The sequence below is a fragment of the Zingiber officinale genome, chromosome 10A (assembly GCF_018446385.1).
Source record: "Zingiber officinale cultivar Zhangliang chromosome 10A, Zo_v1.1, whole genome shotgun sequence".
Taxonomy (NCBI): domain Eukaryota; kingdom Viridiplantae; phylum Streptophyta; class Magnoliopsida; order Zingiberales; family Zingiberaceae; genus Zingiber; species Zingiber officinale.
In genome coordinates, this window is record NC_056004.1 from 48332045 (window position 1) to 48346212 (window position 14168).

The 14168-nt window shown below is 41.4% G+C and overlaps 1 long non-coding RNA gene across 1 annotated transcript; it reads left to right on the plus strand.

Moving 5' to 3' along the window:
* The first annotated feature begins 336 nt into the window (after positions 1-336).
* LOC122027649 lies at positions 337-1227 on the plus strand. The gene is made up of 2 exons (XR_006124482.1): positions 337-792; positions 882-1227. It is a non-coding gene; the product is annotated as an uncharacterized LOC122027649 (long non-coding RNA).
* Positions 1228-14168: the final 12941 nt, after the last annotated feature.

Below are 14168 nucleotides of genomic sequence, written 5' to 3' on the forward strand. Positions count from 1 at the left end.
TCATATAATATACTTTTTGTGACATTTTCGATAGTCAGTATATTTCTATATTTAAGACATCTTTGAAATTAGTATAGATATTTTATAATGATATTATATAAATATCAGGAATATCAGAGAATTTATGCTAACATTGCATTTTAATATATTTTTTGATGATGTCATCATAGTTTTAGTGTTATTAAAAATATACTCTAAGGATGTTTATGTGTTTCCTTACATAGTAGCATTTATTGAATTTTCCAATTGTTTTAGGAACAAAGAACAACAAGACCAATAAGTGAGAAAACACTACAACAATTCCATGGATTATTGTTTTATAGATTAAATGACGTCGTTTGATAATCTAGACATTCCTACTTCGTTCGAATAATCTTGGAGGTAAAGGATCTTCTTTTATTCATCTATGGATAAATCTAAAATATAATTTATACGCACTCAATTCTGATTTTTTGGTGGAGCACAGCACCAGTGGAGGCATGTCGTTTGCATCTTTGTGGGGACCAAAGGTTTGTCTCAGCTGTCATTCTTGACTCAAAGTAAAGCCTAACATTAGTTTACTTATCATACACAAGACAATTAAGTTCTTGCAATGACAGGACAGCTCATGAAGTGTCGACTACCAAGTTGACTGGGGAATCGAAGAGTTGACCTGTAGACGTTCTTGCAATAAAAATCACTTACTCCGCCTATTTAATTAATCCCAACGTATCAGGGATCTCATGGCTTCAGCAAACAGCACGGCGCTCCTTCTACTATTCATAGTGATCTACTCCTGCTCCCAGTCTCTCGGTATCTATCTATATCGTCTTCTTTTTCCTTAAAAACTAGAATAATTGAACATTTCTATCTATTACTGATCTCTTGAGCTTTTCATCAAGCAAAAAATGGCGAGAACAAGGAGATGACGAGCAGCAAAAAGCTGCGAAACTTGGGCCAAAGACATCCATTCGTACCTTCGCCGCCAAGAGGTGGTTTAATGCACGGCTTAGGCCAACCGCCTACTCCGCCAGTTGGTTTCACTCCACCAACGGAGCAACCTCCGCCTGCTGCTGTATGTCCTCCACCTCCGCCACCTAGTTATTGTTAGATCTTGCGATCTTCGATATGGACGACTTTGATTAGGTTAAAACGGAGCATAAATGAAGTAATCAGTCGATTTTGTAAGAATTGGTTCTGGAGTTAAACTCCATGGTAAATGTATGTTTGACTTGATGGAAGCACCAATTAGATGCTCCTAAACAATTTGCTCTCGCATCTTGGATTCCTGTAGTTTTATTCCTCGATATAATTAAAAACAATAAAATATCTTGAGGTAGGCAGCATTGGGAAAATGATGAACCTGAATTATTGATCAATACATTATTGGGTAAACAGAATGATATTCTTTCAATCATGTTTATGTAGTGCAATTTTATTTCTCTAATTAAGTAATTTTGATGAAATTAACAAGGACATGATTCAAAATAATATAGATGTTCTTGAGGTAAATAAACAATCGGATAGCATATGTACCAAAGAAAATTCATCCTCATCTTATAAATTGTTTAAATCACTCATTTAGATATCAGAAACACATTGACAGGATAGATTGAAATGGAGCTCACTACACACTGTTAATAATGATTGATCTCCCTCTTATAGATAAAAATTTATGCTTCCATGAATAAAGATGAGCAGCAACATTATTGATTGTTAAATTATAGTAAATTGTATTCAGTCTTTTGTTCCCTAGTTGATATCCTAGATAATTGATTAGTAGTCATTGGAAGCTGCAACCGGACACCTCGATCAAATGAGCTCTTGATGATTCATTTTTACCAATCAGGGTCAAAGAAGACTTGTAACAATTAATGTTCAGTTCAATGAATATAAGAAAACAAGAAAGAATCATCTTGAGATTTCTAATAACAGTTTCATCAGCCTTTCTACAAAATGTTGAAATCTGTCACTGTGGCAGCCCTCCATGACTACCCTACACCATTAAAAGAGAATAAATCAGGCACATGACAAGATAATTCTTTAGATTTTGTCGGGATTCGACTCTTACTCAATTATACAAATCTCTACTCGGCTATGCCCTGAGGGCAACAGTTTCATCCGCCTTGGCAAATATGAGAGTTTCATGTGTATATTGTAATAGTATTAGATTATATCGGTCTGGGATTTCAAAAAAGGCTTTACTGATGGAGTTATTGTCACAACTCTTAACTAGAATGCTATGAAGATCTGTAAAAATTTGATCAACAAAGGGGAAGGGGGATTGCTTTACGTAACCCTTTTTGTTCTTAAAGCATGAACCTGGCCAACCATTAGCAAGGATTGCAGTATTCTTAGTTATGACAATGCTTTCTAACCACTTCAACCATATTGGTAAGAAACCATGAAATTTAATTTCTAATAGAAGGTTTGACCACCTAACTTTGTCAAAGGCTTTCTCGAAGTCATTATCTTTGGAGCACCCATTCGAGACTTCTGCTGCACACATTAAAGCTATCCTTGAGCTCTTGTGTAAATGCACAATTAAGCCTTTCTAACTTAAGACTTCTTTTGCCGAACTAATTAAAAATGGATAAAAATCAAAAGGGTGTTCTAAATTAAGAGAAACATATGATGAACTCTCATTTTTCTAAAAGAAATCAAATAGTCACCCCTATTATGATTTTATCCCAAAATTATTTTTTCACCCAACGTTGCTGTAGAAGTTACTGAATAATTTCTACAACATGTTGTAACTACCAAGTAGCTTCTACAACTTGTAGAAGCTACCGGATAATTGCTACAACATGTAAAAGCTATCCCAATAATTGCTACAATGTGTTTAGGGTGAGTTTAGGATTTATAATTTATATCGTATAGAAGCTACTAGTAACTGCTACAATGTGTAAAGCTGCTCGGTAGCTACTACAACATATTTATGGTGAGTTTAGAATTTATGTTCTATTTACTTGGGAGTGCGAATTTAAAAACTTAGGAAAGTTTTTTGCAAGGAAAGTTTTTTGTTGTTTGCTTCGTTGGGAAGGTGGATTGCTCTTCCTTTCCCCTACGTACTTGTTATCAAGTAATGGATAGATGGATTCCTAAATCCATTCGCGGATAAGCTTTAGGCCTTTTTTCGTCTGTCCAAATCGGGCGGAAAGCCTTTTTCTTCCCCTCTTCCTCGTGAAGAGGCACCATTCAATTGCTCGCGGCAGCACCGAGCAATGGCCAAAGCACCACACAACTGCACAAGGTTGCCATGTCTCTCGTAGGGAGTCACCGTGCGACTGTGCGAAGCAGTCATGTCTTGCATAGGGAGGCACCGTGCAGTCATGTAGGGCGACACCGCCGCACAGCGTGGTACATGTTAGGAACCGTAAGCATACGGTTGTCGTCAAGTAATAAAAATATTGATCCCACAGGGATTATTGATTAAACACTAATTAACTTCGCACAATGAATTATCTAGACAATCAGAAGGTCATTCACAAATGCAAGAAAGAGAGAGAGAAGGAAAGAAGAGAGAGAGAGTAGAGAGTAGAGAGAGAATAAGCATAGGTGAATGAAGGATGATAGATTCTAGGATTTCGATTTCGTTATGATGCTAGTTAATGTCCTTATGCATTGTTCATCTATCTAACTTCATGTTTATACTCGTGTAAGGCTTCTAACTAGAGTCCGGTATAACCTCACGAAAGTCATACCGGAGAGTCTACCCAAGTTCTAATGCTATTAAGTAGAGAGGTACATAGGAAGTCTGGTTAAGAGAGAATCCCTATCACTAGAACCCTCCTAGTCATACGTTCCTAGATTACACAGTCACTTCCTAATAGTAGCACTGGAGTGTCCACTTCAATTAGCATGCCCTAACAAGAATTAGTCCCTATATTAAGATCTTTTGACTCTAGAAAGTGGGTAAATATCGATGCTCTCTGTCACTAAGGGCATAATATGCCCGGTTGAATGGGTATTCTTTTTTACTAAGGATCCCTCGATTATCCAATCTAGTAGCAACATTAACATAGAGGCAAATCCCTCACATCTACATGAATTGACTGTTGGAGTTGCAAGATTGCAAACATAGTCCCATATTGAAAACACATGGAAAAGATCATGGGTTTATAAGAGAAAGATATCTCCATTGGCATGAGGCCTTTTGGGTAGAGCCCAAGAGCAAAACCATGAGGGCTTAGTACAATATTGACCTCGAACAAAGAAAGTGGGGGCTCTTATATTCGGATTAAGAGGACCAGACACCAGGCAGGAAGTCCTAGTAGGTCGGGTGGACCGAGGGGCAGGAAGTCCTAGTTGCGGCTAGGCAAGGAAGTCCTAGTAGGTCGGGTAGACCGAGGGGCAGGAAGACCTGGTGGGTCGAGGATCGGACGTGGGAAACCCATGGTCCTTTGTTTGAGGGGGGGATTGTTGGGGTTGCAAGGTTGCAAACATAGTCCCATATTGAAAACACATGGAAAAAATCATGGGTTTATAAGAGAAAGATATCTCCATTGGCATGAGGCCTTTTGGGTAGAGCCCAAGAGCAAAACCATGAGGGCTTAAGCCCAAAGTGGACAATATCATGTCATTGTGGAGATATCTAAATTCTTTTCGATCCTACATTGACCTCACACACATGTTATCAAACACATACAAGGCATAATACACATAGAACATGATATAAACACATCATTACATAAGAAAATATCTAAATACATAGTTTATTCATCACATCACATCATAATTACTTCCTACATCCTAGATCTAGAGAATCTACTCCATAGCAAAAGAAGAACAAACCAAAGACATGAAGGGTAACTTTCTTAAAACCCAAATACAAGAAATGAGGAGAAGATATGCTTAGTTACGTTTTGTCGATGTCTTCGGAGAGTCTCCTTATTCCGGAGGTGAACGGATCGACAAAGATGGAAGATTTAGGGTTCCCCAATGGGGAGAACCTTTCTCCAAGGAATAGGGTCGAGCCCCAAACCAAAGATTTATAAAAATGGGAGAAAAATCCTTTATATAGTATTGGGCATGGGCCTGGCATGCCATGGCCGTGTGGAACCACACGGCCATGATCTAGCCCAGTGGCATGGCTATGAGGAATCCACACGGCCACGCTCTTCTTGTTCTCTGGAATTCCACACGGCAGTGGTCTGCTTCTACTTTGGAAAGCCTACACGGCCGTGTGGATTCACACAGCCATGGTCTTCTTCTTTTCTGGAGTGTGTCACGGCCGTGTGAGTTCACAAGGCTGAAGCTTGATTTGCTATAGGCAAGACCATATAGCCGTGTGGTTTCACACGACCATGTGGTTTCACACGGCTTGAGCTTGATCTTCTCAATGTTCACTCTAATGTGCATTTTGTTCCACTTTCATTCCAAATGACGTCCTGCCAATCAAAACAAACAAAGAGCATATCTCTGAATACAAGAAGTGTAAATATGATATTATAATAAAATAAGGTGCAATAAACATAGATTATGCTCATGAAATACAAGTAGATGTGCGTTAAAACATGCATAAAGGTGTATATAATTTACACACATCAGTACCGCGTAATGACTGAGGTCGCCTTGCTCAGGCACCGCTCCTCCTGCTTGCCGGGCAGCACCACTCCTCCGGCTTGCAAGGGCAACATCGCTCGTCCGGCTTACCGGGCGGCACCGCTCGTTCGGCTTGCCGGGCGGCATCGCTCGTCCGGCTTACCGGGCGGCATCGCTCGTCCGACTTGCCGGGCGACATCTCGTGGTTGCCCACCTCCCGTGCAAGAGGCACTCGAGATTGGCTCTATGAGGCCCTCGGACCCGCCCTAGCACGACTTCACTGTTGTTTTCCCCTTCCCTCTTTCTCCTTTCTCTCCTCTCCCTTTCCTTTTCTTTTATCTTGCTCTGCTGTAAGGACTTATCTTTCGCAGAGATTTCTTTCCCTCAATCTGTGCCTCGAAGGAAATAGAGCATTAAGATTTATACCTTATACAAGCTACAAGTAGCTGCTATAACATGTAGAAGCTACTCGGTAGCTGTTATAATGCGTAGAAACTATTCTGTACTTGTTACAACGTATAAAAGTTACCAGTAGTTATTACAACATGTTTAGTGTGGGTTTATAGTTTAGAATATCTGAGTATTATAATATCAAAATACTATTTACCAATTTAGTCAAAATTATTTAAATTTCATCAAAATAAATTTAAAACAATTATGGAAGTTATTTTGATATAATATCTTTAGGTATCCTAATCCTAAATCTTATTGGATAATTATTATCAAAGAAAAATATGGGTATATTGATCTTCAGTATTGAGATCCAATAGTTGGGCCCGGTTAGTCATCTCGACGATCAGTCAATAACTCTAATCGGTGGAGCTTGGTATGACGATGTGGACCTTGTCCCATTTATACTCTCGACATTACCTTTCGGTTATCGAAGTACCCCTTCATGTAAAAGACATACCTTTCTTGATATCATCACTACCGACCTAATCTCGTCGGTCATCGAGTTATCCCTTCGAATATCAACACAACTCCTTTGGGTAAACTCATCCCTAAAGATAAGAGTATTAAGGTCGAGGTGAATGCTAAGTCTTCTTTCCTTAAGATGATATTGTCCCACTCAGGTGATTACAGTTTATTAGCAATCGTCTCCCAATATACAATGACTTGGGTCTCAAAATAGGAGCATTCCAAATTTTGAGCTCTGTCGAACTTTCGAAGCCATGAAACTCTTAAGAGAAGAGAGAGAGAATATTGTTAGCTAGAGTCCTAGGGTCAATCATTTGATGATTGTATTTTGGACTTGTTGTATCATATTCTATATAAATAAAGGCATTTGGTTTTTGGCTATTATACTTACTTGTATTGGTGCCAAATAAACTAAGTATAATAACGTCCTTGAGTAGAAGGTTCTTACCTATATCAATCGATTGGTTGAATCGATAGTGAGATGATATAGGGAATGTTAGGACCTTCGGATGAGGCTAGAGAGGGGGGGTGTGAATAGCCGACCCCAATTTCGCGTTTCTTCCTACGAATTAGGTTAGCGCAGCGGAAATAATAACAACAGAAACGAGAACGAGAAGATCAAACCTTAGACGCAGCGATGTAACGAGGTTCGGAGATGATACTCCTACTCCTCGGCGTGTCCGTAAGGTGGACGAAGCCTATCAATCCGTCGGTGGATGAAACCCCGGATAACCGGCTAATATAAACTCCTTCTGGGTGGAGAAACCTCACCACAAAGTCTTTGCAACAGCAAAACATAGGAGTACAACAATAGAGGGAACAAACAAGAACAATAGAAATTGTAAACACACTTGCTTGCCTTCTCGTCGGAGTCCGTTGATGAAGCAGCAGCTTCACGGCTCCAGCAGCTAGAAAACCAGCACGAAGCTCACGCGAAGCTTCAGCAAACCGAGAGCTCAGCAAAGCTCAAAAATCAGTAAGTGAAAAGCACAAGACCTGTTACTGTAGAGGCCTTATATATCATCTGGTATCTCCCTGCAACCTGCGAAGAAGAACAGACGAAAACAGACGAAGCAGAGATAGTCGTTGTGTCGCAACGGCTAGGCCTGGACCGATCAGGCACACTCCTGATCGGTCCAGGAGTGCTCTGATCGGTCCCCAGACCGATCAGCCAACTCTCACAGAGAGTTGGCCTCGTCTCTGATCGGTCTGTGGACCGATCAGGACTCAGGTGGATCGGTCCACAGACCGATCCCCCCTCTATCTTCTCCCGATCTTCTTCGCTTCTGATCGGTCACCAGACCGATCAGTTAATTCACAGAAACACACTATTTGGTTACTGATCGGTCACCAGACCGATCAGTCAACCAGCGTATCACTGGATCGGTCACCAGACCGATCCAGGTTTAGAGCTCCCAGCCCTAAACCCTACCTAGTCAGGAGAACGAGCTACCGAGCCCTCTCCGACTTCGTCCGGTCCAGAGAACGAGCTACCGAGCCCTCTCCGACTCCATCTGGTCCAGAGAACGAGCTACCGAGCCCTCTCTGACCTAGTCCGGAGAACGAGCTACCAATCCCTCTCCGACTTCCCATGCCAAGTTTCCATACTTGGACTTTTCTCGTGCCAAACTCCCTGCTTGGACTTTTCCGTGCCAAGTCTCCATAATTGGACTTTTCTCGTGCCAAGCTCCCTGCTTGGACTTTTCCGTGCCAAGTCTCCATACTTGGACTTTTCCCGTGCCAAGTCTCCATACTTGGACTTTTCACCAAATGTCTGGTCAACCTTGACCTATCTGAATTTCCCTTGCCTGGCTTCACTCACCGGGACTTTTCAACTACCTGGCTTCACTCACCAGGACTTTCCCTTGCCTGGCTTCACTCACCAGGACTTTCACCTGGCTTCACTTACCAGGATTTCCCGAATCAGGTCGACTCACCTCGGGTCAACCAGGTCAACCTTGACCAAAGATTGCACCCACAATCTCCCAAGTTTGTATCTTGTCAAACATCATAATACAACTTTTCTATTCTCGTCAAACATCAGAATAGAACTTTCCTATTCTCGTCAAACATCATAATAGAACTTTTCTATTCTCGTCAAACATCAAAATACAACTCGAGTCAGGTCAACTCGAGTCAGGTCAACCAGGTCAACCAGGTCAACCTTGACCTAAGGTTGCACCAACAATCTCCCCCTTTTTGATGTTTGACAAAAACCATAATCAAGTTAGGTTAACCCGATAACCTAACTTAGGTTTTCCAATGTTCTTCCTTGAACATTCTCCCCAAACTCTAATGTTCTTCCTTGAACATTCTTTGGACATTCTCCTATTCTCCCCCTTTTTGACACACATCAAAAAGAGTGATTCAAGGTCAAGAGTTTCTTCCTAATGAAAGTCCCATACCTTTCATTGAAACCCTTAATTTCCCCCTTGATACTAAAGTCAACAATCAACTTAGTGATAATCCCATATCACTCAAGTCTTTAGAGTAAAAATTCCCCCTAAAAGTCAACTCCCCCTTGACTAATAGGTAAAACTCTCCTTAAAGGGCAACTCCCCCTTGACCATTGCACCAACAATGTCTTGGGGAGTTTCAACCCTTTAGAAATCAAAAACACCAACTTCCAAGGCTGAAATTTCAGACAACAATCGAAAATCAGCATTTTGACACGCTCTGATCGGTCACCAGACCGATCAGACCTCACTGGATCGGTCACCAGACCGATCCACACTTCTCTGGATCGGTCCAGTGACCGATCCAGACCTCCCTGGACCGATCAGCATCCCCTCTGATCGGTCCACAAATCTCTGATAGGGATTTCTGATTTTTCTCTCGAAATTCAGAAACCCCTAAAAAATCACAGAAAATTCCAAAAATTATAAAATTTTGAGGATACATTCCTCATAACATATATTATCATGGAAAAATAGTTTTCTATGAAAATAACTTCCATTTTCAAATCTTGATACAAAGTTTAAAAACTTTGAAATAGTTCAAGTTTACCTCAACTTTGTATCAACTTGCTCAATGATGAATGCTATCACTAGAAAAGCTTCATCAAGGTTTTTCAAATCAATTTTGAAATGACTTTAAACCATTTAATTTAGGACCACAATCTTAGGGCTAAATGTACATGACTTGTACACAAGCTTTCCCTATGATCCTCAATTTCGAATTAGGCTCATCTAGGTACAAGAACTATGCACTTTGATCCTAACTCATAATCCTAATATCTCACACACATCTAAGGTGTATCAAACACATCCAAGTCAATTTTGATGTGAGATATGGGTTTAGGTCATCTTAAGCTAAGTTCTCATGCATTTTCTAAACAACAATTTGATCTCCATATCAAATTATGTTTTTATCCTTAAATCAATTTAATTGATCATACATGCAAGAGATGATGACATGGCATAAAATAATATCATAAGTGGAAACATGTGTCAATGTCATGATGTCATGGCATAAAGTATGAAACTTAAATAAGGCATGACATATAACTAACCTAAGCATTATCATGACATTTCAAATGATAATAAATTAAATATGATGTCATGACATGACATATGGCAAACAATACATGGCAAATAACATATAAAGGTATAGAAAATACCTAATTCTAGCCTTAGTTGCCATTTTTGATAATTTTGATCATTTTGCTATAGATTCCATATTCCTAAGTGTAATAGACCTAAAATCATATACTAAAGATTTTTAGATCACTATGTGCCAATTAGATTGACCCTAGAGAATTCCTCGAATATGGTTGGCACATGCTAATCATCTTAGGAATAACTTTCCATTTCATTTTCAAGGCTTGATTACACCTTGAAAATTCCTAAAGTGCCACCTTTTGCTATGATTAGGTTAACTACCTATTCAAGTAAGGTTGGCACACCCTAAACCATCTAGCGTGATGGAATCACGCTCCTAGGAACCCAATACCTATTTGAGCTCATTGGGTTCACTAAATATTCACTAGGGATGACTTCCCTAGCAACCCTCCTAATGACCCTTCTAGGCTTTAAAGCCTTGGTCATTTGGGACTCATCAAAATCAACTCTAGGGGTGACTCCCCTTGTGACCTTGGTGATGGTCTTCCTAGCCCTAGGTCTTGTTCCATAATCGAATGGAACATTATGGTAAGTGGACTTGACCACTTGAGACTTAGGTTTGTGACTCAAATCTCTCATGTCCTTGGGCTTTTGCTTTTGACCCTTAGACCCTAGAGTTGACTTCTCCAAATTCTTAAGGGTCTTTTCTAAGGTGTCAAGTCTTGACCTCAAGACTTGATTTTCCTTCTCTAATACCTCAAGTTTTAATTTGTCATTTTTCTTTGAGGTATACCTAGGCATATGTCTAGTTATTTTGGGATTCCTACCTAGGTTTTCCTTAACCTTAGATGAGTTAATTCTAGGGATGGTTTTCCTAGTATTGTCCTTATCTAGGCTAACATGTTTGACACCTAAGCACGTGTATCGGTTACTATAGTTATCATGCTTATTATTATTGACAATAGCAATAAAGCTACTAGCATACATCCTACTAGAATTGCAAGAATGTACCTTAGAGATTACCTTAGGGTTTGCCTTAGCTCCCCCTATAGACGTGCTCGGTCTCTTGTCCTTGTGAGATTGCCTCCTCCTCGGACATTGGCTCCTATAGTGTCCCCTTCGCTTGCATTGGAAGCACACCACGTGCTCCTTACCCTTGCGTATCGGGACTCCGGCTTTCTTGACCTTTGGCGCCGGTGGAGTCTTCCTAATCCTCCTTGGACACTTACTCTTGTAATGTCCATATTCCCTACACTCAAAGCACATTATATGTAATTTACAAGAAATTAAATTGCTTGAGTTACCTAGTGTTGAGGGTGGATATGAGCTTTCTCCTTCATCCCTTCCGGAGGTAGAAGCTTTTTCTTCTTGCTCCAATCTTGAAAAAGAACTCTCCTCCTCTTCTTCCTTAGATGTTGAGTAGCCCTCAACTTCTAATTCCTTACCTCCATGAAGTGAGCTACTTGACTCACTTGACTCCTCTTCATGACTTGAATTGGAGCTTCCCTCATGGAATTTGGCCAAGTTGTTCCACAATTCCTTGGCATTGTTGTAACCACCTATCTTACACAAGATATCGTTAGGTAATGAGAATTCAAAAATTTTCATTACCTCGTCGTTGATTACGGATTGATGGATTTGTTCCTTCGTCCACCTCTTCTTTTCAAGAATTTCTCCTTCTTCATCCCTTAGAGGAACAAAACCTACTTGTACACAATTCCAATTAACCAAGTTAGTCATAAGAAAATACTTCATTCTTATCTTCCAAAACGCGAAGTCGTCGCGATCGTAGAAGGGTGGAATCGTGACGTCTTCTCCAAGTTGATCCATTCTCTAGCTCGTGCTCCCCCGGGTGTTAATCCGACGAAGAGCGACCTCGCTCTGATACCACTTGTTAGGACCTTCGGATGAGGCTAGAGAGGGGGGGTGTGAATAGCCGACCCCAATTTCCCGTTTCTTCCTACGAATTAGGTTAGCGCAGCGGAAATAATAACAACAAAAACGAGAACGAGAAGATCAAACCTTAGACGCAGCGATGTAACGAGGTTCGGAGATGATACTCCTACTCCTCGGCGTGTCCGTAAGGTGGACGAAGCCTATCAATCCGTCGGTGGATGAAACCCCGGATAACCGGCTAATATAAACTCCTTCTGGGTGGAGAAACCTCACCACAAAGTCTTTGCAACAGCAAAACATAGAAGTACAACAATAGAGGGAACAAACAAGAACAATAGAAATTGTAAACACACTTGCTTGCCTTCTCGTCGGAGTCCGTTGATGAAGCAGCAGCTTCACGGCTCCAGCAGCTAGAAAACCAGCACGAAGCTCACGCGAAGCTTCAGCAAACCGAGAGCTCAGCAAAGCTCAAAAATCAGTAAGTGAAAAGCACAAGACCTGTTACTGTAGAGGCCTTATATATCATCTGGTATCTCCCTGCAACCTGCGAAGAAGAACAGACGAAAACAGACGAAGCAGAGATAGCCGTTGTGTCGCAACGGCTAGGCCTGGACCGATCAGGCACACTCCTGATCGGTCCAGGAGTGCTCTGATCGATCTTGGGACCGATCAGGCCTTAGGCTGATCGGTCCCCAGACCGATCAGCCAACTCTCACAGAGAGTTGGCCTCGTCTCTGATCGGTCCACAGACCGATCCCCCCTCTATCTTCTCCCGATCTTCTTCACTTCTGATCGGTCACCAGACCGATCAGTTAATTCACAGAAACACAATGTTTGGTTACTGATCGGTCACCAGACCGATCAGTCAACCAGCGTATCATTGGATCGATCACCAGACCGATCCAGGTTTAGAGCTCCCAACCCTAAACCCTACCTAGTCCGGAGAACGAGCTACCGAGCCCTCTCCGACTTCGTCCGGTCCAGAGAACGAGCTCGGAACGATCTACCGAGCCCTCTCTGACCTAGTCCGGAGAACGAGCTACCAAGCCCTCTCCGACTTCCCATGCCAAGTTTCCATACTTGGACTTTTCCAGTGCCAAACTCCCTGCTTGGACTTTTCCGTGCCAAGTCTCCATACTTGGACTTTTCTCGTGCCAAGCTTCTTGCTTGGACTTTTCCGTGCCAAGTCTCCATACTTGGACTTTTCCCGTGCCAAGTCTCCATACTTGGACTTTTCCGTGCCAAGTCTCCATACTTGGACTTTTCACCAGATGTCTGGTCAACCTTGACCTATCTGGATTTCCCTTGCCTGGCTTCACTCACCGGGACTTTCCAACTACCTGGCTTCACTCACCAGGACTTTCCCTTGCCTGGCTTCACTCACCAGGACATTCACCTGGCTTCACTTACCAGGATTTCCCGAATCAGGTCGACTCACCTCGGGTCAACCAGGTCAACCTTGACCAAAGATTGCACCCACAATCTCCCAAGTTTGTATCTTGTCAAACATCATAATACAACTTTTCTATTCTCGTCAAACATCAGAATAGAACTTTCCTATTCTCGTCAAACATCATAATAGAACTTTTCTATTCTCGTCAAACATCAAAATACAACTCGAGTCAGGTCAACCTTGACCTAAGGTTGCACCAATAGGGAACACTACTCTTAATCATTCCTAGTCAAGTATTAACATTCAGGGACAATGTTAATGCAATAAGACTAGCATGTAGGTCAACTCGATGACTCGATCTCACAAGTCATGGATATGGAGATATCTAGTTGACACATGGGTATGCATTGGAGAATGTATACTGAATGACCAGCATTAGAAAGTATCATGGATCGTTATATGAGTGGCATATACTTTTTCATGTGGCTATTAGTATGACTACTAGTCCTTAGACCTGAAGTCACCATGGTTCCCTACATAAGGAGTTATGTACTTTGGTTTCGTCAAACGTCACCCGTAACTGGGTGGACTATAAAGGCGATTACTGGTATGTAACAAATTATGCGGAGGGATGTGAGTGATGTAAATGAGACCTATCCCTCCTATATGACGGGAGAGACATCAATATTCTTGATAGAGTGAGACCACGAAGTGCATGGCCATGCCCAAATGAGTCAATATGAGATATTGAGCTCATTTGATTTAGTGAGTCTACTTGGAGTTTAGGATTTAGATTGATCAGAGGATGACACGGTCTATGCCTCACATTGATCAATCCATAAGGACAATTAGATGAACCAAAAGGCATACCTTTCTTG